The sequence below is a fragment of the Camelus dromedarius genome, unplaced genomic scaffold (genome assembly GCF_036321535.1).
Source record: "Camelus dromedarius isolate mCamDro1 unplaced genomic scaffold, mCamDro1.pat HAP1_SCAFFOLD_185, whole genome shotgun sequence".
Taxonomy (NCBI): Eukaryota; Metazoa; Chordata; class Mammalia; order Artiodactyla; family Camelidae; genus Camelus; species Camelus dromedarius.
In genome coordinates, this window is record NW_026989816.1 from 3,549,550 (window position 1) to 3,575,297 (window position 25,748).

The 25,748-nt window shown below is 40.5% G+C and overlaps 1 long non-coding RNA gene across 3 annotated transcripts in view; it reads right to left on the reverse strand.

Moving 5' to 3' along the window:
- LOC135320841 (uncharacterized) overlaps positions 1–25,748 on the reverse strand; it is a 57,236-nt gene that overhangs the window by 9,867 nt on the left and 21,621 nt on the right. For 2 of the 3 annotated variants that reach the window (XR_010380188.1, XR_010380186.1), the window contains exons 2-7: positions 24,137–24,322; positions 23,182–23,389; positions 22,207–22,266; positions 21,456–21,676; positions 15,177–15,376; positions 2,605–2,700 (exon numbers count right to left, since the gene is read on the reverse strand). This is a non-coding gene — a long non-coding RNA (uncharacterized LOC135320841). Of the gene's footprint in view, positions 1–2,604; positions 2,701–14,269; positions 14,874–15,176; positions 15,377–21,455; positions 21,677–22,206; positions 22,267–23,181; positions 23,390–24,136; positions 24,323–25,748 lie in introns of those variants that run through there. The other variant, XR_010380187.1, reaches the window with a different exon arrangement.

The following is a 25,748-nucleotide window of genomic DNA, read 5'->3' on the forward strand; positions in this document are numbered from 1 at the left end:
TGTAAAGCTCTTGAAACAACACTGCACGTCCACACACAGTCACTGCTTTCACTGCCACTCAGAGGTTGGTACCAGCGCTGATGAGAGCTACCTCCACTCGCTCTCCTGCATACAGGAGTGAGGGCCTGAGCTCTAACAGGCAGTGTGAGCGTGAACCTGGGTCAGACACAGCCACATCCCAGACTCTGCGTTACCCAACTTTCTTATACAAACTGCAACATATAATGTAAACACGCTACAGGGATGTATCTTACAACGCAGGGAATACAGCCAATGTTTTACAGTAACTATAAATGGAGCATCTATTGTACACCTGAAATATATCATATTTTAAATCAGCTATATCTTTGTAAAAAATTAAAAAATAATTTAAAAATGTTATCACTTTAATATTCAATTCAGTTTTTAAGTAACTACTAAACAGCTTAGAATGTATAAAAGCATTTAAGTGTGCTGTTTGTTTACATATTTATTTACTTTTAGCCTCCTGCTAAAAGAGAAATTAAACAATTTTTTCAAACACAGCTTAACAACCATAACAACAAAAAGGCAAAACTGAGAGTGAAGAGAAAATGGAGATTCAATACTTAAATGAAACCAGGGGGAGGTAAAGTCATAAAAATGGATTCCATGAAGTCAGGGCAAGTGTTAAAGGCCGACTAGAAATTCAGGTGTAAGATTCTTGACAGATAAAGCAAAAAGAAAAAGATGATGGGGAGGGCGGTACAGCGTGTGCTTAGCGTGCACAGGGTCCTGGGTTCGAACACCAGGGCCTCCACTAACAGATAAATACACCTAATTACCTACCCCCCCAAAGAGCCCCAAAGAAAAGAAAAAGACAAATTTCTTTCCCAAATAATCCTGATATTAAATTTGGATTAAATACTTAAAAAAAAAAAAAAAACAGAAAAGATGAGTGACACTGTGAAGGAAAAGCCCAGCTGGGCTAACAAGCTAAGTCACAAATCTAAGTGTGATAAGTGTCCGTTTACTGATGTAAGTTTTGCTGGGCTAACTCGTAAATCCGATGTCAACAATTGTCAGTAATGTGATCTGTTCCAAATTGATAAGCTTCAGTGTACTGATTCCTTGCTTTTTGTTGTTGGAGCCTTATTGGCTAATAGCCCCATACTTGTAATTAAACCTATAAAACCTCACGTGCAGGTCTTGGAGGTGCTCAGAGCTTCGGAACAGAAGCCCCTCTGAGCCCGCCGGGGTAATAAATCTCAGTACTCCAACCCTCTGTGTGGTGCTTTTTTCTTGGCTGGCCTGTTGTTTCCAAAACAACACAAGCGACGATGCCCGTGAGATAGTTCTGCAGTGGGTGCTGGCAGGTCCCCATGTCTCACGTGGGAAAATCTGAAACATCCTTCTCACCACTCAGAGTCATCATAAGCCCACACCTCATCTCCCGCTGTTAAATGCAGGAGCACAGGCAGGGCCCGGCCTTTGTTCTCTCTGTGTCATCACAGTGAGATAGGATGGAAGGGGGCAGAGCACATCCATTCAAGGAAGGCCACAACAATTAACATCATAATGGTGAAGGATTCAACCCCCAATAGGCCTTGAGGCACAGGATGAAGAGATTTAACTTCTAGCAGATCTTGAGCTTCATTATGCACCCACTGTAATAGTAACATGGTGAATAACATGCCCCAGGCACCATGGCAGTCCCAAGGCTAGCCACAAAAGGTCAAAGGGTGGGAAATGGTCAACTCTCTGGGAATACAAGCCCCTTGCCCTAAGGCTGATCCTTCTACTTATTAGCATATGAAACCACCAAGCCCAAGAAAAAAGAGCAACAAAACACCACCTCGGGGTCACCACTCTCTCTCCCTCTTCAGAGAAGGCCCACACTATGTGGAGTGTGTACCTACTTTTAATCTGAGCATCAAACCCCCACAACTCGTGAAGTTTCTCTTGCCTTTCAATGTATCTCTCTGAATAAATATACCTTTACTCAACACTGGCTTGCTCTTGAATTCTTTACTGCATGAAGCCAAGGAACAAAATCTGGTGGGGCACATCCCAGGGGCTCATCCAAAGCCTGAGACACAGCCCTTCTCATGCGTCACGTTTTTTTTTTCTTGTATCAACAGGACTGGGTTGTGAAGGGAGCTCTGAGGCCCCAGCTAAGGGACAGAAGCAGCCCCCAGGGCTCGAATTGGCGGGCAGCCTCTTCCCCAGCAGGGGCCCTGGGGTCTGCCCAGTTCTGTGTGTTTCCCTGTTGTGCTGACTCCCCAGCCTGACAGCGTTCTCCCTAGGCCTGTCCCCACAAAACCCTTCTCTCCAAAATACAAGCAAATCATGTCACAGTCCTCTTGTTCAACCAGGAAATGTTCAACCCACTGTTTCCCTCCCCAGTAAAGTACCTAACTGTCCTCCCTCCCATCCCACCACTTCTTTCTTTGTGACAACTCTGCACTCCCCACCCACCATCCTGAACGCAGGTGCCTTGCTGGCTGGGACCGAGATGTTTCAGTCTCACACATCCTGCGTCCATTCACTTTCCCCTTGTTACCTTATAAAAGCCTTTCCTGAGTCACCCACGAATCTGATACTGAACATCACAAAGTGCTGAGTTTGCAGTCACTGTGTGCATACCTCCCAGGTTTTGAGTAGGTTTCCTTCACAAGATCTTCATTAAGGAGCTGCATCAAGAAGTTTAAAGAGTCTTTTCTTACATCTGAGCTGAGGAGCCTGCAAAAAATTTAAATGGCTTTGAAGAGAGGGTTAAACAGGGACAGAGGGTTCGCAGGTCCTATTCAACAGTGTCATGAGGCAAAATGTTCTTCAAAGTCTCAGAGTGGCTTCTGAACGTGGAGTCAGCAAGGAGGAGGTGCCAGGCAGTGAGTAGGGTGGGTGACACTGGGTGCGCTTCCCCAGCTGGGGAAGAATTGGATTTTGTTCTAGTTTTCCAAACAATTTCTTACTACCTTTTTCACCTATTGTCACATACCATTTCCTACGAATTAAGAATATCAATGTCAGTCATTTGGGCCACTTGGGAGAAGCAACACGATGCCATTCACAGGGCTGGGACATGACAGCCACACCAGTCTAGGTTGATAGACCAGTGGGGGTATTTCCAAGGTGATCACGGGCATGCAGCAAACTCCCCAGCTTCAATGACCTCATCTCAAAGGTGGGGCCAATAAAACTACCAAGAAAAGTGCGTGATGATTATTGCCGACAACTGTTTACTAGGTAATTGCCCGTGACAGCTGCAGCTTAATGGGTAATGAGTATGATAACAAGGCCCTGTCTACCTGGCCACACGCTCCCTGCCTTCCTGCCTTGGTGCAGCAGCAGAGTTTGTTTAGCCGATATGAACGCCCCCAGAGCAGCACTGATGGGAAAGCTCGCAGCTCTGCACTGCGAGGTGTGTTCCTTTCCTTCTCAGTGCTGATCACAGTTTGCTGTCATCTGTTTTTATGTTTATCCCTTTTATAACTGCCTCCCCCCGGAGTTTTTGCTCAAGCAGCGCAGGGCCAGTGTGTCTTGCGGCCTGCCAGATATTCTGGGCTGGGAAACAGCTGACCCCACATCTGGCTCTATTGCTGAACGGAGAGGGCAGAAGGCCCTGGGGCACATGCTGAACCGAGGCCACTGCACCCAAAATTATGATCTGACTTTGGGCAAATTACAGTCTTCTTTACCCTGAGATTCCTCATCTGTCCATGAAAATAAATGCCCATGGCACACAGAGTTACAAGGATTAAAGGAAATCACCAAATTCATAACCTAGCCAAGGGGCTACCAGTGCGTCCTCAACAGACAAATGCTGCCTTTACGGCTCTGACACACGCGAAGTGGGGCGGCCGCACACAGTGAACACTGATAAATGCCAGTGTGTTAAGTGCTTCATGTGTGCTACAATACTCTTCAGAACTTACAACAATCCCAGGAAGAAACGAATAATATCATGCCCATTTCACAGATTCACCAACAGGTTAAGAGAGGTTACATTCTAGTCCAAGGCCCTATGGTGAGGAAATGGCGATTTAAACCGGATTCTGGGCCCAGGCCTTGTCTCCAACTCTCTCCCAGCCACCTGATCACTTGCCTATGAATTCCACCTGTCCAATACCTAAGTGTGCAGTCGGCCAGCTCTTAAATGCAATGTGTGCCACCGTTTGTCAATGTTGGTTAATTACCATAAACTGTTCTCAGAAACCACTACAGAAAAGAAAGGTGGACTTAAGGAATTCTGCATTGCGTTCTCCTGTAATGTGCAGAAACCCTTCCCTACACCACCAAATCCAAACGTATGCTTCCTCCATGTTTATGTTTGCACACGGCTTATTAAAGTAGAAGGTACCTGCAGTAATTCCATCTCGGCTGCTTTCCAAGGTTGCAGATTATCCATAATCATTCCGTGAATGAAAATACTACAATGTGAATGAAAATACTGCAACCATGTCAGTAAGCAAAGAATGCTGAAACCAAGTCATTAGCGGCTGCTGCCACCCCCCAGCGAGGAAAGGCCTGCAGCCCAGCCGCTGCAGCAACTCACAATGGTGCCCTCTGAGCAGACTCAGAATAAGAAAGGACAGGATACTGGCCCTAGATAGCTAGGTGCTTGTCTAAAGAATGAATTCAGTGAGTCCAAAATATTTTCTTCCTCCCATATATAGAAAAGCACTAAATTATTGAACTTGAGATACCTGGCTTTCTTTAGATAACAAGCAATCTTTTATTGTTCCAACAACCTTGTCTTTGTTGTAAAGCTCCTATATATCCTAGCTCATCCCAAACCTCTTGGGAGCAGTCCCTCAGAGAGATCTGAGAGGCTGTCATCCCGGCTCGAGTCCTCCCGCAAATAAAACATAACTCTTAAATTTTAGGTGGCACATGTATTTCAGTCAACTGTTTTGGACACCATGAAGGGACCCAGAGCAGACTTTCTCCACCTGAACTCTCCGAGTAACTGGGGCCTTTGTACCAGCAGTGGCCCTTTGTGACCATCCGCCTCCTCGGGGAGTCCAGATGAATTTGGGTGAGTCTCTCCTGTTTCTCGGATCTCATATATTGGTTGATAATCCTGAGTTTTATTTGGCGGTGTTTCCAGGTACCTGGCCCTCCAGTTGAAGGAGACTGGGGGGAATTACCCACCCAGTGGAGACATACTGGGTGGGACCTCGTTGAAAGGTAACGGGAAATACCCACATTGAAGAGACATCAGAAGTGGGCTGGTGGAAACCTATTAGGAAAATACTCACCCAGTGGAGACGTCCTGAGTGGGTCCAAGTTGAAAACACTGGGTTCAGGACTGAGTGGTTAGGTAAGAGGCTGGTCTAATGTTTTCCTCAATTTGGTTACATCCATTGAATTTTTCAGGATAAAAGTAAAACTCTTACGAGGAACCATTCAACTCCAAAAATGGGACCATCCTCCTGGCTGGTAACAGCTTTCTCGGGTGACAGAGAATCTTGCAGGAGTGGTAGAGACAAAGACTTCATGCCATAGAGTTGTCCCTGCGGGAAATCTTACTAGCAAATTTATTCTGAGTACCCGACCTTACAATGGGGAATAGAACTTTCAAAAAAAATAAAAAAAAGAAAAGAAAAGAAAAAGAAATGACAGATTGCCAGCCTCCAATTAATACCCCAGCCAGGTTTATGTACATACAAAACTTACAACATTAATTGGGAATTAGAAAAGAAAATCTCAATCTGAAAGTAAATAATCAGGCCTGATAGAAACATTTTTTGGAATTCTGAACTTATAAAAACAAAATCCACTTTAGGGGGAACTTGAATTTCTCTTCCTGTGTCCTTGAAATGTAAACGTTTTATCTTTCTCTGGGTCTTTTAAGTGTGTTTATGTACGTATATGTATGTTTACTTTCTTTTTAAAGGAAACCTTGGACTCTGCCATACAAAAGGTACAAGTATTGCGTACATATGGTGGCCACGTAAATAAATTGGATTCTAAGCAATTCTTTGTACCAATTTTCAGATATTTTGCCATCTTAAACTTTGTTGCATCAGCCTGGACCACAAAGGCCTTTAGATTTTGGAGAGTAAAGCTTTGAATTTTATTTAGGCAACACCCCCACTCTCATGTGGAAAAGCCTCTTCATCTTATTCATTTAAAATCACTATATATATATATATAAATTGATGGCCATATGATGGATCCTTTAATTTGGAAAAGCTTTTAAATTTGTGAAAGTTGAAAGAGATCTCATGATAAACAGCTGTTTAATTGGTACCTATTAAAATCAAGTTTAAAGATAGAAAAATATATCTAATTGTTAACCTAAGAACTTAGTTAAAAAAAAAACTGTTTTGAAAAGCTACATTTGTGTTTTTCCTTTCCAATAAATGGTTCTAGAGATGTTAATAAAAACTTAGAATAATTATTGGTAATTAAGTTGAATAACTGGAGAAAGGATTGTAAAAATGTCAGAAAAAAAAAGATAAGGGCTTATCCCAAATGGATAAATATTTTTATATGGTTATTTTGAATGAGATAAATAAAATGGACATTTTTGGAATAGATACAAGGTTTTGATACTACACTAGTAAAGTTAAAAAAAAGGGCCAAAGAGATCACCTACTGTCCCCCAACATTAAAGTTCAAACAAGTCCATTTTATTTGCCACAGTTTAAAATATATGTATATATAGACTGATATACTTGATTAATGATTGGGACAACAGACCAATTAATCAAATTAAAAATTGAGTAGGACCTAAGCACTTTGGCTGAAACTTGGGCATCCTAGAGACTTTTCTATAAAATTAGATACAATGAACAACAACAACAAAAAGTTTCTGGCAATCCTTCTAGAAATAAAAATTATTGATTAAACCTAATAAATATAAAAATTAAAGGTATAAGATTTAAAAAATTTGAGATAAATATTTATAAAATTGGTATATTTAAATGGTCTTTATATAAACCTTTTGCTTAATTATGTTGTGGGATAGATCTGTTTCAATGGAAAAACGCTTCCCCTTCTTGGTATTATAAGGCTGGGCACATATCTGTCCCTCAGAAAATATTAATTGAACAAAGTAAAGGAAACCAATAGAGTTACATGAGCCATCCAATATAACGTAGAACTAAAAACTAATATACAGTGGCTAATAAAAAAAATATAATAAGAGGTTTACCCTGGGTTTAACTTATAACTCAAGGAAAAGAGACATCACTAAATACCTTATGCAAGCTTTGGAAGACATGATAAAGTAAACCTTAAAGTTTTAAAACATTGAATTCTTTGTTTACAGCTCTCCTGATTGATAAAAAAAATGCCAATTAAGGAGATACAATTGGTTCTGGGTGACAGAGCAGTTCTCTGGGGAACTGGAAGCGTGTGTCTTTGTCTTGCAGACCAGAAATGTAAATACAGAAACAGTGACCTAGGACTGAGCCTAGTTAGCTCAATGAGATAAAACTTAATGCCAAGAAATTTTTGGCATTTTAGAACTCAGAACTCTGACGGGTCCTTCAGACTTTGTCAAGAAATCTTAAATATCTGTTTCATAAATAGTAAGCCTTAGTGATTTGAGCAAGCAAATTCAGCCTACTAGAACTATTATTATACCTATATTATAATTAACTTTTAAAGTGAAGCTATGAGATCTCTAGCTTTTGTCTGTTTATAAACCTGCGTACACATTACAGATGTGAGATATTTATACAGCTAAAAAAAAAAAATCAAAGTCAAAGATCTCTGCTTAATTGACGTAAAAAATAAGAGCTTACAAATTAAGTATTTTTAAAATAAAAACTGAACAAATTGACTTTCAGCATCACGTGAAATGGAAAAATTCAATATTAAGATAATATTTGATATTGTTTAGTTTAAGTTTGTTCTAATTAATATAGACATCTTTAAAGTCATCAATATTAAGTATAATACCTTTACTGTACCTAGGTTTAATGAAAGTCAAATAAGATCCTGTTATATCTGGTGAAGATTTGTCAAGAAAAAAATAACAGTAATGTGGTGTGGTAAAATTTTAAGTAAATTAAATGCAAATGAGATGAGAGCTTTGGGTAAATTTTTAAAATATATTTTTAAAATGTATGCTTAACATAATCTCTAAATGTTTGGTATCTTTAAATTCTAGAGTTGTGCTAAATTAAGTTAAATGATAGGATTTTATCTAATAGCTATGCCATTTTCAGATAAAATAAGATTGAAATATGAATTACTTAACATTTAACTTACTCTTACAGAGAAACTAAAGGTGTTTAGTTATATTAATAAATGGTTGGTGCCACCCTGAAATAGACTCTATTTTTAAGGGAATGATCTCAGTATCCTAGGAAAGTAAGATAAATGTGTAAAGGAAGATATAAGAATGGAATTATATTTTGTTAATGAAAAATAGTGACTTTGTCCTGAAGCTGGTTATTTCTGAATGGAAGAGAAAATAAGGGACACACTAATATGAGAATAGAAAGCTGTGGAAGGCTTGTGGAAGAGGTACCCTAAGGAAAGAGTTTCGTAAGTTGTCGGAATTGGCTAAATTTAGAATCAACTTGGGCAAAGTAAATGAATCTTAGAAGTAAGTTGGTACAAGACTAGATTTGGTTTTCTCGCTGTTAAGAGGAAACATGTTTTTTGAAATGTTAATCCACCTTCAGCAACAGATTGTAAACCTTCTTATACCACTTAACTGATCTGTTCTGCCTTTACCTTTGACGTATTTTCTTGTTAATGAATAAGTACTGCTTTACAGTGACCTATATGTTTATCTGACCAAGTGTTCTGAAATCTTTTAAAAAGATCCCCAGATATCAATTTCTAATTAAAGTTCTTTTAATCTCCAGTTAAGTTTGGGAAGTTACAGATGGCCCCTGAAACATCCCAAAGAGAGATTTTAAAAGAGTAAGTTTCAATTGGCGTGTTAAATAACATGATATTGTCAAATGAATAATAAATCTTCTAAGGTTATATTGTATGAGAAAATATTATTAATATAGATATTGTAGAAATTATATGGACTCCCTAAAATTCTGGTATATCTGAAATGTTACCAGTGATAATTCTGGGTATAGTGACCAGGTTTCTTTATCGATTATAGTGTAACGGTGTTTAACCATGATTTTAAATCTTTTGTCATTTATAGACAGTTAATGGTTGTCTTCTGATGGTTTTGCAAAATGCTTGCTCTTCAAGGAGATTTACTGATTTCTAATAAATTTCAAACTATAGCAGTGAACTAAACTGGGTAAGAAATTTTAAATTTCCAATGAAAACTGTGATTAAAAGAATTAGTTACATGGGACTGAGTAAACTGGTGAATATGTTTATAAATTTTGATTTTGTTTAAAATACTACTGGCTTTTAACCTGTTTCCCAGACATAAAGAATCTCTTCTCTTTAAGCTAGCTATGATTCACAGCAATTTGATAAATTATACCTATGTAATCAGACTTGGAACAGTTATCTTTTCTCTCTATCTGATCCCTCAATAGACTAAAAACTCTTAGGTCCCCAGTGGCTCTATCAGACAAATGAGGAAGATCATCTCCTAACAGATATAGGAATCTCAAGGTAATTTTAAGGATTTTAAAGAGAAAAGAATTTACCTAAATTTGTAAGGCAGAAATCCATGACAAGCCATTGACGGGGCTTTCCAGGCCTTAGCAAATCTTATTAACATTCTACCCTGAGACTCCTTATTAAAAGTTCCAACACAGCCAATTTAAAAAAGCCTATATGATCAAATAATCAGACTTGACTTGTAAACAAATTAATCTTGATTTGGCTTTGAGAAAAATGAGGGTAATTTTAGAGAGAAAAAATCTTATATTTTACTGGATATTAAGTTCTAGTTTTGTTAATTGAGGTCTATATTTACTAAGACACTTCCCAGATCATTCCTTGCTTTTATGTCATATTGCTGTACAGTTTAATTTAATTATGAAAAGGATACTCTAGGTTTGTTTCCGAAGCTCAGTAATCTATCCTTGTGTAAATTTCCAATGCTCCATGACCTAAGCCAGGGGATTATACATACTGGAACATGCATGACTTAAAGAACTGTCTCCAACCTGAATGGAAAGACCTTTTATCAAGTACTCTTAACTAGACCATACACACAAAAGCTGAAGGAAACGGAATTTCGGATTCATTTCCTATCAGAAACAGCCACTGCAATGCACTGGCCTATAGAGCACTTGCTCACCTGAAAACAATGCCAAAATGGTGAAAAAGCTACCAGGCCAGGATGAGAAGAAGACGACATCTGAGCTCGACAGCTGACCCAAGACAACGGACCAGGCTTGTATACCAATTACTTTGACAATTTCTCCTACCTTTGATTATGAACTACTCCAATTGTTAAGTTTATGGTAAATTACCTATGTCTAGTACTTCTGTGTTACCTTGGTGGGTTTCCCTACTCCAAGGCTCTAACTAGATAGCCCTCAGAAACGTTATTCTAAAAATAATTTATAGTTCTGTTTAGGCCACTGTTGATCTTACAACGTGGGAGAACTCACCTGGCCAATTAATACCTGCTCGGAGCCTGACCATAAATATGAACTTTCTCATAAGATCACTCAAACTCAATCAGAAATACAAGCAAAATTTTAACCCAAATATACAACTTCTCTACTATTAAATTCTTACTCGTTACTTAAAAACGTTACTAGCTATATTAGTTATATGATCTCTATTTTATTAAATTGTTGTCTGTTACATTTCCCAACGTGTAACTAGGCCTACAAGATTGATGATGGCTAAACATCCTGAAGAAATAGATAAAATTTTTAACCCTGCATAAAATAAATGTAATAGTGTGATTCTAGGTATGGGAATGAGCAACGAAGGGCAAACATTTCCTGGATCATAATAGACTAGTAAGACAGGCGATCCAGAAAACTTTTAGTATCAACAGGCCCTGATAAAAAAACCTAACACCTTGAATGGCAGCTCAGAAAATTCTTCACCTGAAATAGGAATGAGCCATCCTAGCACCGTGGGACAAATTTGGTCATGAAATGTCTCTCAAAATATAGGTCGAATTTAGGACCAAGGGGGAGCACTGTGAATGAAAATACTACAATGTGAGTGAAAATACTGCAACCATGTCAGTAAACAAAGAATGCTGAGACCAAGCCCTCAGCAGCTGCTGCCACACCCCAGCGAGGATATGCCTGAAACCCAGCCTTTCAGCCACTCACAGTGGTGCCCTCTGAGCAGACTCAGAATAAGAAAGGACAGGATACTGTCCCTAGATAGCTAGGTGCTTGCCAAAGGAATGAATTCAATAACCCATATGTTTGCTTCATCCCATACATAGAAAAGCACTAAATACTTGAACTTGAGATATCTGGCTTTCTTTAGATAACAAGCAATCTTTTATTGTTCCAAGTACCTGGTCTTTGTTGTAAAGCTCCTATTTATCCAAGCTCCTCCCCTACCTCTTGGGAGCAGTCCCTCAGAGATCTGAGAGGCTGTCATCCAGGCTCGAGGCCTCCCGCCAAATAAAACATAACTCTTAAATTTTAGGCTGAACGATTATTTCAATGAAGTCCCAGAATAGACACAACTCATCAATTCTGTAATGGAACACACTGAGTCAGGAACCAAAAGCATGTTCTAGTCCCGAAAAACTACGGTTTCCTCTTTCTTCCTGTCATTATACAATCACACCAGAACTCATTAATTTGCTGTCTGCACGCTTGGCAACCAAACTCAGAGAAGATTCAACTTAACAGAGCTCCATGCTGGGGAGAACCCCCCGCAGAAGCACAGCGGTTGGCCTGCCCTCCCGCACGCTCTGCTGAACCCTAGTGTCCTCCGTGGAGACCAGGCCAACAGAACTGCTCCAAACAGCTACAAAGTCCCACAGATTAAATAAAAGCATTTTATTTTATACTATATGTTATGTATATACTCATCTCTGAAAACAGCTTTGCCAGAAGCCCAAATCTTCAACATTAATCTGCAAAGGCAAATCCGGTCCCCAAGGGAAAACAAGTTTTAAGATGATGCTATGGCCTCCAAAGTCCTCTCCAGGACCATCAACCAAACTGCCTGCAGGCCTGCAGCTGCAGGCGGCTACATGTCTGCTTTTAAAGCAACCCCTTCCTGCCCTCGGGCACTACAATGTCCCTCTACGCCCTCCCTTCTCAGGGTAAGAGCAGCTGCTGCAGAACCTTGCAGGGCAGCACTGACAGGACTGGACTAAAGGATCAGAGCTAAACTAAGCCTTCTGATGACACGAGCTGTGTCACTTTACAGATGAAGATATATATAGAGAGGGTTGGGGTGATATTGCTCAAAGTCACACAGCTAATAAGTGGCAAAGTCCATACCTCTGCTCCTCCCTCTGGCGTGATGCCCCAGCTGGGATGCCCACAGGGTTCTCTCGTGCCTGCCTGACCAGTCCTTTACTGTCACTCATAACCCACAACACGGTCTGACCCTAGCCTGCTTTTTCAGCATCTTTTCCTTCCAATCTCGCAGGAACAAGGCTGCTTGGGCCACTTTATGACTTCCGGCTTCCCAAAACATCCATGCTCAGGCTGGTCTTGCCTGTGCATCCTTCCCCCTGCTCAGAGGCACTTCTTCCCCTGCAGGAGGACTTTTCCACTCTCCACAGGGACACCCCCTCAGGGGAGCCCTCTTCTTGCCCTCAGAAAGGCAGGTGTCCCAGGCCACATCCCGAGCTGCCCCGTTAGGTCTGCGGGTGATCAGGTCTGCTAGTCAGACCAGCAGCCTCAGAGCCAGGAATTATGCCCGGGTCACCCTGCAAACCTACTGCCCGCCTCACAGCCCCCAGCCAGCAGGCCACCTGGAAGTCACAGCAAGTGCCCCACCCAATCCAGAAGTCTCTTCATTTGCCAGCACCGCTGATGACTTGTCTCCAACCTTTGGTCAGTTTTGCAAAAAAAAGCACCTTCCACAGTGAACAGGGGGTTTTCGCTTCTGCTCCCATCCTTACTGCAAATGTCAAGGGAAACCAAAAGGCCTTTTCTCAACACTTTTCTGATGACACCCTTCCACCCACTATACTCACATGCTCAAGAAAATTGGGTCCACGTGATTTTGTTTCCCTTACGCTAAGTGGCTCAAAACACTTTGTGATTTTTTTTTTCCTTTTTTGAGGGTATTTGTACTCAGTTTCTCGGCTTTAATCGGTTTTCGTCTCTCTCTTCAGTATCCCAAGCAGTTACCACTTCTTAGCCCCTTCAGCAGCCTCCCTCCCAACATCTAGTCTAGGAAATCAGCTGTGATGAGGGGCCTGGAGGCAGTCACAGAAGAAGTAACTAAGGGACAGAGAGGCGACATAGTTTGCCCAAGGTGATCAGCCTCAACCCCCAACAGTGTGTTTCACGTCCCTCTGTTTAACTCTTATGCTAAACAAGCTAACTTTTTGTAGATTATGGTTATAAACAGATGAGGTATCAAAATACATACAAGGACACACATCAACTCTAAGATGTTCATTAACTTCACTATTTTGTTTCTATTTTTTTATTTCTATTAAAAAATAATTAAGAACCTCTGCAGTCAATATAGAAAAATGTTACTGGGTTTTAATCCAGAATATAGAGGTGTTGTGTGTCATTACTCATACTTATTTGTATGTTCACAAGACAAAATGATTTGAAGGTCTCTCTCCCCTCCTCCTACTCAGTACCTGCTCTCACCAGATCTCCCAGTCCACACATCTAACAGCCTTTCACTTCACCCACAGCTGAACTCATCAGTTTTCCCCCAGAGCTCCCTCTGCAGCTTTCCCTGCTCAGAGCACAGCAGGACCATCACTTACCTCATTAATCCACCCAGAAACCTGGGCCTTCCTCCATCCTACCTTCACAGACAGCATTCATCTTTTCATTTTTACCATCTAAACATGCCTTCAATCTGTTCGCTTTTACACACTGACCGTCCCACCGCTCAAGTGGAAGCCACCAACACTGCACACCTGGACTCACGAGTCTCCCAAGTGTCCCCACAGCCGCTCTCACGTACTTGAGACAAAAGGGATTGTGTCACTCCCGCGGTTTTAGGACTCTTTTCAAACCCACTCTTCTTAGAAGAAACTCCCAGTTCTTCACCTGATAAAGATCTTTGCCATCAAATTGTCAGCTCAGGGAGGGCAGGACAAGCCCTCTCCCCTCGGCCCCTCCCTCTGGCAGAGCATCAGGTTGGGAGGACCTGCTGAGCTACACCAGCCTGTATTCTAACCCTGGTCTTGAGTTCTTAGCAAACTGCTTCACTTATCCATACAAACCCAAGGTAGATTAGAAAGATTTTAGATGTTGAGCTAGACTATTGATTTGGGGATTTTGCACTAGCAACCTGCAAGTACATGTTCTAATGATTCTGTCTTCTTAAAACCACACCCAGATTTAAGGAGTATTTGTGGAATGTCTTCGGAGTAAAAGGGACTGTACTTTAACAGACTATATGTTTTATAACATGAACAACCCTGACAGGGTCACAAATGGAACCACCTCACAAGTGACAGAAGACAGGTGAGAGGCACAAAGCAACAGGTCACAGAGATGGTAAGAGCAAAGTTGTTTCTCCAACCCCCAAAAAATTTTTTGAAAGAACCGAAAACTCTGAATTTTGAAAGTAAAACACTATCATATAAAGAAATAAAATAAATAATCCTCTTCATCAGTGTTTCAAGATCTGACTGCAGAATTTTTAGCATGCCATACTGAATCCTAGCACAGAAAAATCAGATGGACTAGTGGTGAGTAAGTTCCAGGGAAACGGCAGCAATTCCTCCACTTGTAAGAGGACACACACTCAATTGTCGAAGGTGATTTTAAACCACATTCTGGAGAAATTCAGAAGATTCAGGCACCGATTCTAGATGGTGATGACACGGAAGGACGGGTTGGATGCATGCTTCTAACTGAGTCACCGGCATTCTTACACTGCAGGGGGAAACGGAGGCTCTCAGTTATGAGCAGAGATGTTCCTGTCATGTCTCCCAGGCCGTGCCTCGGGGACTCAGTGTCCTGCAGCAGCCTGGCCCCAGACGAGGACCCGCAGCGTGGCTCACTCAACCAGGAGGGGCACTGTGCTTGAGAAAGCCCATCCCCGATGGGAGAAAGAGGGGCTGGTGGGGTTGTGTGTACCTATAAATGATCATAGAAATACACCTGCATACATTCATTTGATACAATTAATATTAGCAGGCTATTTAACAAAATTTCAATTGTCAGTGTTAATTTTACCATTCCTTTCCTCTTGTCCCCTGCACTCTGAGACAGGCTTAGGCTCTCTCACACCTGCAGCTCTGATGCAATAGTTGTGAAGTCATTTTACTTTGCTGCAAGTGTCCTCGCTCCCCGTGTCGCTGTGACTGTCGTCTCTTAACAGAGTCAGATGTCTTCCTGGATCTCTCCCTGAGTTCCTTGCTCCTGCTTCTCAGATCCTGAGATAAAGAACAGGTGAAGACACATGACTAGAAAAGGCACTGTGGACTTGACCAAGTCCTCAGTGACCCCCTAGGTGAGTGCTGCCCACACCTTACCTTCGATTCTCAACGTTCTGCCCAGGGTGACATCCAGACAGGAAAGAGTCTTGGGCCCAATTAAAAGCTGTGAGGCTTGGGTGCAGGGAAAGGTGCAGGAGCTGGTTCTGGAGCCGGGCCCCTCCCCACCTCTGCTACTCTCTCTCCCAAGGCCCTGCCCCCAAGCCCCCAGGCTCCCTGATCTTCTGTCCTTCTCTTCTACACTACTCCAAGCCCTTTTCTCCTTCCTTTATTCCCTGATTATCCCCAGCTGGAGTGATTTTTTCATCACAGCATCTAAAAAAAATTTCCTACAGCTGAAAAAGAAGTCTCCAGAGGTCAATGCCCACATGGTGGTTCCTGAAGAGAGCCCCTGGTTAGGGGGACTCTCACCAACACTCACAGGGCATCAGACATGTTGCAGGGTCGACCACCCCCAACAAGAATTTGCTGTGACCCCTATGCCCGCACAGCATCCCTGTTCACAAAACTGTAGTTGGGCCACTTATCCGTTATTAAGAAGCAAAAGTAAAAAAATTGCTCATGTTTCTTACTAAAATTATCTATGAGGTGGAAAAAGAAATTGTAATAGAAAAGAACAAATTTGACTCCATGTTAGATGTGTTCGTTTGTCTTTAAACCTGTAACCTGTTTTCTAGGCTAAGACTTGTTATCTCTGCACCTTTTGTAAAAGAAAGTTGCCTTTAGCCTGAAATATCCAGGAGGGCCTATTTTGCGGGCTCTGATCTTTAAGGATGTTAGCTCTTCTACACTTATGTAGAGATGGCAAGTTGCAAAATAAAGAATAAACTTTGTTTTTTTGAGGTTTTACAGGGGTGCCATGATTTGACCCACATGGACAGCTGCAAGAATAAAGGATTCCAAGGAAATCAATTCGTACAGCAAGAAGTTTGCAACAACCAACCACACCCCCGCCCCTTTTTAGTAAAAAAGGAGACTGAATTCTGACTTGGGGAAGAGGGTTCTCCAGGGTATCAGTATGCCATCTTCTGGGTCTGCCAGCTTTTCAAATAAAGTCACTATTCCTTGCTCTAACACCTCATCTCCCAATTTACTGGCCTGTCATTCAGGAAGCAGAACTAGTTTTGACGTGGTAACTAAATGACTTCATTGGAGATAGTATGTCTCCACTGTTTCCTCATTTCCAATATGTCACAACCTATCAATTTTATATGCTGTTTAACAACACAACCAAAAAACCTTTGTTAGGGAATTGATTCTATGGAAAGAAAGTTATTTCTACTCCTTCAAACCTTTTTTTTTCTTTTCTATTTTATTTTGTTTTGCTTATTGAAAAGAAAATAAAAGTGAAATCATTTTATTTCACGTATTTTTGTTACAACTACATATTTTAAATTCTACAGAAAGATTTAAATTGCATTATAAATTTGTTCATATATTAATATAAAGATATATACACAATCAATGCGGATTAGGAAAGGAATGGATATTTACTAAAAATCCACTGCACATCCAGTCTTTTACAAGCATATCCTGGAATATAATAAGCTCTAGAATCCAGGGGTCCCCCACCCCCTTTCTCCCTGCCGAGTGCCTTAGTAATCAACAACAAGGCACCATCATAGAGCCACGCGATATGTATTTTAGGTATAAATGAGGAAATTAACTCATTCAACTCTAAATCAAAAACCTTAAAATAAATACTTAACTTATTTACAAACAAAGAAAATTGAACACAATTAAGTACAGTTTCTTCCCCAAGGTCACTAAGCTAATAACTGGTAAAGGCAAGATTTGAGCTCATCTGCCTGATTCTAAACACTAAGGTGGAAAACACATTTGATTGTGGAGGGTCCAGCAGCAAAGCCTATCACCCTATCTTTATTCAGATCTAGCCTTAGACAGCCTGAGACAGCACCCCATTCCTATGGAAATCGAGGATAACACAAAGGATTTTATATCCAGTAGTTTCTTAGGTCTCATTTATATAAAGTGTCAGCAGGTCAGCAGAAAAAACTCTGGGAAATATGAGTGGGTCCAGAGCTTTTTGCTGATTAGTAACTTTATCAGAACAGCGTGACCTTCCCATGAGAGGCCACATGGACCTTAACTAAAGGCAGGTGAGCAATGAAAACTAGCAAGACCCTGGAACTCAAGCAAGAAGGATCACTGCCATCCCCCACCAAGTTGCCTCTTCACCCTCGTGGGCACGATGGCAGAAGATCCAGGTTCTTGTCCAAGTTACACTATCATGGATTCTCACCCATAAACAGATACGACTCTATGCTGTCTTAAGTCCTTCCCAACTCAAATATGATGACACCAATATCTGAGCAGAATGTCTATGTCTCCACTTCCTCTCTTCTGTTAGGAGAATAATTCTATGGCCACAAAGCAGAAATCCAACTAAAAACACCATGCATGAAGCCAGGTGAAAGTCTGCATAAGACACTTTGCTCTCACGGACAGTGAATGAAAACTCAGAATAAGTGGTTCTTCTTCCTCTGTAAGTGGGAGGTAGCCTGATTGTGTGTGTGTGTGTGTGCGCGCGCGTGTGTGCGTAAATCAAATACAATGAATTCTGGGATGTGTACAGATTTTTTTATGTTACTGTCATTTCATGAGGATGAGACAACCTTTAAAGTAATTTGAATCTAGTGTTCTGAGATATTCTCAGGTTCTTTTGGTGGAGGAGGGGAAAGGGGAAATGAAAGGAGGAAAGAAGTAAATGAAGCAAAGGACTAAGAATACTGCTAGCGAAAGGCAAGACATTAATTTTGTTCCTACTTGCATCACACACAAATTAGGGACTGGCTTTCCCCAGGTGTGTTGTCGAACACTGAGTTGCAGAAGAGGCAACAGCCCATTTCTCACTGAACTTGTGACAGTACGTGGCATCTTATAGACACAAATCATTTACCCTGATCAAACACTCTAGCAGCAGGCCGTAATTCTCCTATTTTGAGACACAAGAAAACAGGAGTTCAAAGCGGATATATAACTTGACAAAAGTCAGAGGACCATTAAACAAGAGAGGATGAATTCAAACTCAGATCTGAATGCAGAGTCTGCTCTTCTCACTCCCAGGACTGGAAAATCCTTAACACACAGGCTCCCCAGCTCCCCTGCAGTGTTCCTGGCGCCAAGCATTTCCCATGTTAATGGTCGCCAGTTCTCACAGTCACAGCGCTCTGTGCAGCCAATGGCCTCCATCGGACCTTGATCATCTACCTGTCACGCCCAACAGGCTTCTCCACAAAGGCAGGAATGCTGGCTTTCAAGTGCATAAAAAGCCATCCCTGGTCTAACCTGGGCTCTTCGGAGGCCTCTCCAGCCTAAAGGCAGCCATGAAAATGCTCACAGTTTGTACATGAGCCACACTACCTCTCTCCATCAGTCTCCCCAAATACACTACTTAGCTACGACCACTTTGATAATCTTGGAAACAAATTTTGAAAAACAGAAAAGAAAGGATTCTGGAACAAGTATTTAATACTTACAATTTTAAATGACAAGTTACAAAGTGAGTATTGACAATCCTAATCTGCCTTCCTAGGTGTCAGTTTGAAGAGTTAAAAAATATAATTGCAAAAAATTCTCACTTACAAAATTAAGTAAAACATAAACAATAATCTGGGCTAAACTCAAAAATAATGCCCATGTTGTACATGGAGAAAAATACAGGACTATACTGAGGGGTAAATTAAGAGATGTGAATGTAGAGACATCAACATATTGCATGGAGGAAAGCAGCTTTGTAAAATGAATGCTCTTTTAAAGATAATTCAAAACTTACTAAAAAATCCTATGAAAACCCTTATCTGTTTTTATTCTTTAACTTGAACAAAGAATTTTAGAATTCTTCAGGAATAATAAAGTCATAATACTAGCCAAGAAAAATTGGGATGGAAGAAAAGAATCAAAAAAAAAATCACACTGTCAGATATTAAATAAATTTTTACAATATGTAAGTTATGGTGCTGGAGTAATAAAGTAAGATTGACAGAAATAAACCATGAGCTCAAAAAGAGACTTTAGTGTACATAAGTATTTTGTGCATGTGGGATTTCAAATCAAAGAGCAAAGTATGAATTCAATAATTGTCCTGGGAAAATCAGAGAATCACCTGGAAAGAACAAATTCTATTCCTGTCATAATGACCAAAGAAAAATTACAGATAGTGATGTAAATATTAAAAAGTACTAATAACAGCAAATGCAACTCTTTGCTCATATTAATTCAACTTCTCCTCACTATAACAAGTACTATTATCATCTCCATCTTAGAGATTAAAAAACCTACAGAAGAGATTTGTACCATTATAAGAAAGTATTTCTAAAATAATACCAAAAATATAACCCAAAAAGAAGACATTTACTATCTTAAGTATATTTTGGGCCACAACAAAAGTAAACCTACTGAATAAAATGAAAGGCAAGAAATGACAAGTAAAAACTGCGTGATACATATTGATGAAGTCAAGGGGTTAATGTTCATAACATACAAAGAGCTGTCACAAAGCAACAAGAAGCTCCCTCACTTAACTGTGTGCGAAGGACAAAAGGGATCATTCACGTTTTAAAAGTCAGATGGCTAATAAGTGAAAAATGCTGAATACCTCATTGGTCATCAAATGCAAACTAAAACAATGAAAAAGCACTTTTGCTCATCATATTGGCAAATATTTTTAAAAGTTGTTCTAGCTAGTGTCCATCTGTGAGAGAACAAACTGTGAGCAACGTGTTTGGAGGACGACATGTCAATGGATATGTAAACTCTGATAAACGTGTGTACACACAGATTCAACTCCCCTTCTAGGAATCGTTTCGTTTAGAAAAAAATCAGTTCAAAAAGATTTACTCATCAGAGCATTTACACAGCACTTTTTACAATGGTGGGAAGAAAAGCTGAAGTGAAATCATATCCAGCGATAGAGAATTGGTTACATAAGTTATTCTACATCTTTTCATTCCCCGCAGGAGAAGGAATTTCTAGAGTCACTTGAAAGGAGCCTGTGATGTATGTAATTGTCACATCCAGGGACTAAATTTCCAGAAACCTTAACTAAAGGAATACTCATACAAGATCACAGGAATGTTTGTACAAGAAGGACGCCAGTCAAACACCCTTTCTGACAGTGGAAAATGGAGAAAACTTAAGTATCCACCATCAAGACAATGATGCGGTAAATCAAGGCGAGCTGTGGGCACTAAGGGGCAGGCGTTTTGGCGTGGTCCAAGGCCTTGTCCACAGTACTCTCCCACCAAAGGTGTCCTTACACAAGAGACCAAATCTACTGCACATCAGGAGACCCCTCTACTCTATCTGAAAGGACCGGGTGAGTCTGGAGTGGGAGGACGTCTATGATATACACCTCAGTGAATAAACCGAGCTGCACAAAACATATAGTGTGGCCTTATTTTTCAATACAGCATATATACACACACATATACATAGATTTCTCATATACATGTATGTATGTATGTGTATATATATATGACAGGCATAAAGGTCATGAAATATATACACCACATTGTCAGCAGTTTTTACTCTCAGGAAAAAAAGGGGAAGGGATGTAGGGGCCTTTCGGTACCACCACAGTTCTCTTTTCAGTATTTCAGTTAAATATACTTGGAATTTAAAAGTTTATTTAAGTCCGAAGTAAAATGGATGATGCCTCCACAAGACAGAATGCTATACTGGTCATTAAAAATCATGCCAGGGGAGAGAGAATACTGTAGAAAAACGTGTAATAAGCCGAATGGAAAATGGATGTCTCCACACAGTAAACAGGCACAGAGTGCTCGCTGGTTTTTATGACAGATGTAATACACACTGATGAAAAGAACAGAAAATAGATGTAAAAGTGTTAATTATTATCTCTGAGTAGTGGGACCAGGATAGACACTTTTGTCCCTTTTTTCAGACTTATTATATTAAATACACATTATTTTTCATCTGAAAAAAGCATTTTTAGATGTCTAGTACCACACATTGAAAAAATTACACTAGTACTTACAGAAATAACTAGGAGACACGGCAGCAGCGTCACAAAGTGTAGAACGGGCGATCCTGAATAACACCGCACAGTTACATAAGGACCCACAAAGTAAGAGCACCTGCTGTCTTAGGGCGTAGCCCCCTTCTATTTGTCAGTTGTGTCTTCAGGGCTAAGGCAGTTGTGAGCACGGCCAGTGTCAGTGCTGGTGTCTGGATGGATGCCACTGGAGGTGAGGGCACCTGTAAGCCGAGAGGAAGAACAGAAATCATCCTCTGCTTTTTCTGTCTTGTTTCTTTGTTACTTTTGAAGAGAGGTGTAAATAAGATAAACTAAATCTTCCCTATTAAAATTTCAGTAATGAAACCGTTTTTAAAGGGTTCACAACTTATATTCTGCCTATAACGGTCTTTTCAACAAAGCATCATATTTCTTAAATGTTAATTAACTCAGTTAATTAACTACCTGTTGAAACCTATTAAAGAACATGAAATGCACTATGTAAAATCACCACGCCTGCAGTGACTGGCACATCTGTCTTGATAGCAGTGCAGTCAGCCCCCACCATCCCGTGGCCCTGAGCTCCTTATGCTGCTAAGAGAGCACGCTGCCACCTCAGATGGAGAGAAACGGTGAAAGCGTTTTCTGAAATCTACAGCACTGACAAAACATAACTGACAAATCCCAGGCTCCTTTGAGGCTGTCATTTTCTGTTTCTGGCCTACACCCGTCAATGAGCAGAACCACCCCATTCCCGAGCCATGGGACTCACGTGGGAAGCAGTTTTGGAGAAATTTCCAGGTATAGAATGTAACCAACTATACATAGAACTCTGAAAAAAGAAAAGATGCAATACTCTGATTTTGGAAGAAACTCAAAATATTCTCCTAAGCCTTAGTAGCTGGAAAGGCTGGGCATCTCCTAAGCCACTTATTTATTTCACAGCCAGTGAGCATCTCCCACAAACCCTGTTTCCCTGTGTCTGCTGGGAGCCTCAGGCACACTGTTGCTGTCGATCTTATAAGTCACAGGCCTGAGGCGTGTGTCTCACGCCTGCAACTCTCACACAGGCTCGCCTCCTAGCCTCACTGAACTTGGCCCCATTTTCTCACCTGTTTATTTGGTATCTGTTCTTCTGTAAGCTGCCTGAAATGCTTTTTGGAACAAGTCAGAAGAAACAGTGGGTAGAGAAATGGACAGATGGACAGGTGAGAGTTGGGGAGACAGAGTGACTCCAAGAAAAGGGGAACAAAGAAAATTTCCTATGCAGAACCCTCTTCTAGTCAGGGAAGAAAACCACCACGGAGAAGTGTGAAGAGGCAGGTGGCTTAGGACTGTTTCCTGGATTCCATGAAAAGTCACACCAAGAGATGAGAGGGTAGAACTATAAATAATAAAAGAAAAAAGCATGCATGCTTGAAAAATATATCTACAATATGTACTTTCTAAAGAATAGATTCAAATCAGCACGGCCCAATAACACAATCCTTGGGTATTTACAGAAGTGAGAATCCCATCTCCAAACCACAAGGCATCCCTTCGGAGCACTAAGAGTCTACACGGGACGGTCATAAAGCTGTCATCGCAAAAGCGATGCTATCCTGCCCTTACGAGGAATGAGCAGCTGTGCTCGGGCTGCCCACGCGCGCCATTTACACCCCACAGCACCTCTACGGGAGAGGGACGCCTAGCGAGCCCCATCTCTGCAGGACAGAAAACAAGTCCGGGAGAGGCTAAGCCGACCTACCAGTTCTCCATCTCACAGGACTGGTCACTCCAGAGCAGGACTCGAACTCGGACCCACGTTTGTAACCGCAGTACTACCGTGATTTGTGTGCCTTTTGTGTGTATAATACATTTGTTTCCGGCATGAAAGGATATTTAACAAATGTTCGGTTGTCTTGTCTATCTCATTAGCTCACAATCTTTATATTTTTGAATTGTACTCTTTTCCCCTGGAGAAAGGAACGGAAAGAGCGGGGGTCAGAATGAGATGGGGCTCCATTCTTTATCTGTTACCTCATCTCATCCAGTCCCCAACCAGGGAGAAGGAGCAAATGTTCTCTTCATGTTTAAAGAGAGAGCTCCACTGATGGTGACTTACTCAACTCCAAAACCATGTCTGGGGGAAGGGCACAGACAGCAACCAGAGAAGTATCACCCGTAGGAAGGAGAAAAGAGCTCAGGGTGTCAGCCTGATTTAATTTCAATGGATAATATAATACCACAGACTAAAAATACTAGCATGCAGTGAATTTGCTATTTCTTGACATCTAGCAAGTTTTCATAGCCCGCATGAAACATTATCGTGAACTAGTTAAAGGAAGAGTCCACACTCAGGGAAAATCAATGCCACAGGCAGGCTGAAACCGAGGCTGGAGGAAAGGAAGAGAAAAGGCATAGTTAAGAAGAGGGGAAAGTCTGGGAAAAAGACATCATCACAAGGACTCTCCAGCATCATCCAGCTATCATATAATCATTCATTCAAGAGAGAGTTACTTAGGTCCTATTTTGTGCAAGATTTTACACAGGGCAAAGCAAGAGTGCAGCGTACATGGTGGCAGCAAGTGGCGGGGCTATAATACAATTCTGATCCTGGTACCTTGCACTATTGTACTCAGTATAAAGGCAAAAAAATAAGGTAAAATAATACTATGTAAACTCTACGCATTGTTGAAAAAAATTAAAGAAGACCTAAATACCTGGACAGACACACCACGCACATTCCTGGATCAGATGACAGCGCTCTTGGGATGGCAGTGCTCCCCAGAGCGATCTGTATACTCAACGTGGTCTCGATCACAATCCCAGCGGGCTCCTCTGCAGTAACTGACTAGCTGCTGCTACTATTCATATGGGAATTCGAGGGACTCAGTAACCAAAACGTACTTGAAAAAAAGAAAAAAATGAGAGGACTTGTAATTCTCAATTTCAAAACTTACAACTGTATCTCCAGGTGAGATTAGAGGCCATTTTTAAGATATTACTGGGTTTATCCTTATTTTCAAAATTCTCTACAATGAATATACCTGTTAGAATAAGAAAAATAAAAAGAAAGGTATCTTGTAAAATATGCACAGTGATTCATTCATTGGGAAAAAATTATTTTAACTATAAAGAGGTAAACAAATATCTAGTGAAAAAGGACTACTTAAAAACAAGTGTGCATTTACAATTTTCATAATTTGAAAACTGAAAAGCACAAAAACATTAAGTTACTAGGGAGACTAGTGAAACATATTAATAGTTATTTTCAAAAATTCTAATTGAACAATGAAAACTCAAGAAAGGGAAAATTGTGATTGACACCCAAGTGCAAACACATGGAGAGCAAACGCCTAGAAATCACAGTTCCTTTAAATCTGCTTCTAACTCAATAGGAGAGGAAATTCCTCACTTAGGGGACAGTGGAATCCCATACATAAGACAGGATACACAGTACAAACTGCAGTAGTATCGGGAGTGAATTTCTTAGAATTCTAATGTTACAACATTGCTGAAAAACTATAAAAACACTGACAGACAGATTAAAACACACAGTCATATATATTATATAGAAACATATGAAGTCTGCTCCCATGTTGCATAGAAATACAAACATATTTGTTCATTTATAGGCACTGATTACTTTATCACAGATAGAATATTTCAAATAAAACAAAAAATCAATAATACACTCCTCTTGTCAAATCTACTTGATAAGTTACTCTGCTATGCAATCATAATGTGTTTAAGATAGATCTAAAATTAGTGAAAAATCTTTGTATGGTTTCTTGAATTGTTCTCAAAATTCCAAGCTTAATATTAAAATAGATCTGAGCAGTATTTCTATATTATCTTTTCCCTTGTGAAATGAACAACACAGTCTGTTGTCAAAATTCTGTCCTTACAATGATTCACGAGCACCGTTTCCTAACAAAACTGCTGAACAGCAAGGCACTATCCAGACACTGTGACCAAATAAATGAAACACAAGGAAGACAGTGACCCTATCCTGGAGGGCTTATAATCTGTGTCAACAGCGGGTTTTTATTTGATTGGTTTGATTGGGTAGCAAAATAAAATCAATCAAGTACTTTCTGCTTTTAGCATTCTGTATGTCATGGCTGTTTTTAGTGTCATGAGAAGGAAAGACTTAAGCATGACTTGATTAGGTCAACTAGCAACAATCATCACTGGAGAGTGAGTAATAAAGAAGTTAACTGATAGAAATACTTCTGACTACATGAAACCTAAAATAAATCTACACTGATATCCGAAAGGAAAATGAGGAGATGAGGTCCCCAATGAGAAAACAAACTAACAAGGAATCAA